Consider the following 3,390-nt stretch of genomic DNA (forward strand, 5'->3'; position numbering starts at 1 on the left):
ATTGTCTATTGTTTGTCTGCTAAATGCATCTTAGCCACTCCACTAGGCCGGCTGCACTACTTATTATTGTATTAATCTGCTTAACCATACATTAAATACTGTAAGAACTTATTCAAAAACTAATATAACACCCTTATTATGTCATAAGCATGTATATTAGAACTATATTTTAGAGGTATTATACCTTCAGATAATTCAAACCTGCCTAACCTTTAACAGGCCGGGCATATATAGAGAAACATATGCTCAATCTATCCTCATCCAAACGATAATGTATGTACGAAGAGTTTTATGGGACAAAATATTTGCCCGGCCGGGTGTTCATAGAGAACCTTATGTCCATTCAGTCTTTACCCAACCAAACGCGTATCGAGAACTATATAAGGTCAAGTGTCTCTGAGTCCATCCGAGTTTTGCCTAGCCGGGTGTTCACAGAGAACCTTATATCTGTTCAGCTTTTATCCGGCCGAACGCGTATTGAGAACTATATAAGGTCAAGTGTCTCTAGGTCCATCCGGGTTTTGCCCGACCGAGTGTTCACAGAAAACCTTATATTCATTCAGCTTTTATCTGGCTGAACACATATTGAGAACTATATAAGGTCAAGTATCTCTAGGTCTGTCCGAGCTTTGCCCGGCCGGGTGTTCACAGAGAACCTTATATCCGTTCAACCTTTATCCAGCCGAATGCGTATTAAAAAATATATAAGGTCAAGTATCTTTGGGTCCATCCGAGCTTTTCCTGGTCGGGTGTTCATAGAGAACCTTATATTGATTCAGCCTTTATCCGACTGAACGTGTATTATGAACTATATAAAGTCCAGTATCTCTGGGTCCGTCTGGGCTTTACCCTACCGGGTGTTTACAAAGAACCTTATATCCATTCATCCTTTATCCGGCCAAAGGCGTATTGAGAACTATATAAGGTCAAGTATCTCTGGGTCCATCCGGGCTTTACCCGGCCGGTGTTTATAGAGAACCTTATATCTATTCAGCCTTTATCCGATCTAACGTGTATTGAGAACTATATAAGGTAAAGTATCTCTGGGTCCGTCTGGGTTTTACCCAGCCGAGTATTCACAGAGAATCTTATATCCGTCTAGCCTTTATCCGGTCAAACGCATATTGAGAACTATATAAGGTCAAGTATCTCTGGGTCTGTCTGGGCTTTACCCGACTGGGTGTTTACAGAGAACCTTATATCCGTTCAGCCTTTATCCTGCCGAACGCGTATTGAGAACTATATAATGTCAAGTATCTCTGGGTCCGTCCGAGCTTTACCCGGCCGGGTGTTTACGGAGAACCTTATATCCGTTCATCCTTTATCTGGCTGAACATGTATTGAAAACTATATAAGGTCAAGTATCTTTGGGTCCACTCGGGCTTAACCCGGTCGGGTGTTCACAGAGAACCTTATATCGATTCATCCTTTATTTGGCTGAACGCATATTGAGAACTATATAAGGTCAAATATCTTTGGATTCGTCCGTGCTTTACCCGACCGGGTGTTATAGAGAACCTTATATCCGTTCAGCCTTTATCCAGCCGAACGCATGTTAAGAGTTTTATAGGGTTAATTGCCTTTAGGCCCTCCTAGGCTTTGCCCGGTCGAGCGCCCATAGAAAGTCTTATGTTCGGCAGAGCTTCACTCGATCGAATTCTTCTAAATCCGACTGACCATTAACTGACCAAGCGCTCTATTTCTCTTTTTCATCATAAAACCTTAGAACACTTACATTCTACTAAGCTCACAACTAGTCGGCCCTATATGAGCGTTCTACTTCGGAACCACTCAGACGAGATTTAAGGATTCCGAGGTCAAGCAATCAACAAAGCCAAATACCAAATACCCCTCCATCTCCACTTTGACCGCACCTCATCTTGATTTGACCTCCACGTTATCTCCTAACCCTACTCGCCATAACCCATATCAGGAATCACTTTCATTAGGTAGCATTAAATATTAATAGAGATGGCACTCTGACATAACTACCGACGGGAAGTGTCGGTAATGAATCAACCTTCCTACATGTGCATAGGAATAGAGGATGGGTAATTGGTGTCCTTAGTTCATTGATTAGCATCACAATGAAATCAAACTCCTAAAAACATTTCCTTCAAACCAAGTTCCTCAACCAACTCTCAACCCTCTCTCTCTTTCTTCCTTTCTCTCCTAACCTCACTTCTCTCCACTTTAGTGTGTAATTCTCAACCATCGATCGTTTAGTAATTCATTGTGATCAATCTCTAGTGCTTATATCCAAACCTTATGGGATTGATATTTTATTACTTGATGGCAATCGTGCACTTGCGGATTGTACATATCAAATTTTTAGCGCCGTTACCAGGGACTACTCATATGACATTAGTTGATAATCACTTGAGTTAGACTAAACATTATTTTCTTTTCTATTTTTGCAACTATTTCTACGCTATTATTTTTCATATATCTTGCATTTTCTTATTTTTATTTCTGTAATTTCTTTCTTGCATTTTAATTCCACACTCTGAGTTTTGCTTTCCCATTTGAACACAATTTTGGATTCTGCATTACAAATTCTTGTTGTTAAGATTTATGATTTTAGTTAGAAAATTAATTGATCAAATAAAAATGGTTCAAAGGCCTTTGAAAGATTATGCGGCTCCTAAGTCGGCAAAAGAATTGAGTCCTATAGTGCTACCAAAAACTCACACGCTCCCAACTTTGCTCTTGATCCAACATTTATTTTTAAAATTCAAGAAGATCAGTTTAAAAAGTCAGATACAGAAAGTCTTTACTCACACTTAATGGAGTTTTATAGGTATTGTAAGATGATGAAGTGAGAAGGAATCTCTTTAGATTCGATTCTATTGATAGTTTTCCCTTTTAGTCTCAGAGACTCTGCAAAAGTATGACTCAACACTTTGCAACCCAAAAGTATCACAACTTGTGATAAACTTGAGAGAAAGTTTTTGAATAAATATTTTCCCTTAAAGAAGATAACTCAACTTAAGAATCAAATCCTGCATTTCGATCAGAAGGAAGGGGAAATGTTATGCCAAGCATGGGACATATTCTTATATCTTTTATACCAATGTCCACATCATGAGATCGAGTACTGGTTGGTAATTAGTACATTTATATAGTGATATCCTTCCAGAACAAGAATTTTCTAGATGGGGCTGGTGGTGGTTCTTTGCTTAATAAAAGTCTGAATGAAACATGTGAAGTGTGTTGGTCCCGTGCGGCCGCCAAGAGAGGGGTGAATTGCCCTAAAATAAAACAAAACACTTTCTTTTGCTTTCTATTTAGCAAAGACAAACACTCATTAGTTAATCAAAAATAATAACATAAAAGGTAAGACAAGACTTAGAGTTTACTTGGTTTGTAATCGGGAAGGTTGTTAATCCA

At 38.9% G+C, this 3,390-nt stretch overlaps 1 non-coding gene across 1 annotated transcript; it reads right to left on the bottom strand.

Annotated features, from left to right (window-relative positions):
* Positions 1 to 2,985: 2,985 nt before the first annotated feature.
* On the bottom strand, positions 2,986 to 3,091 carry LOC121988182. Its single transcript, XR_006113922.1, has one exon. It is a non-coding gene; the product is annotated as a small nucleolar RNA R71 (small nucleolar RNA).
* Between the last annotated feature and the right edge of the window lie 299 nt (positions 3,092 to 3,390).

The sequence above is a fragment of the Zingiber officinale genome, chromosome 5B (assembly GCF_018446385.1).
Source record: "Zingiber officinale cultivar Zhangliang chromosome 5B, Zo_v1.1, whole genome shotgun sequence".
In the NCBI taxonomy this organism is placed as follows: domain Eukaryota; kingdom Viridiplantae; phylum Streptophyta; class Magnoliopsida; order Zingiberales; family Zingiberaceae; genus Zingiber; species Zingiber officinale.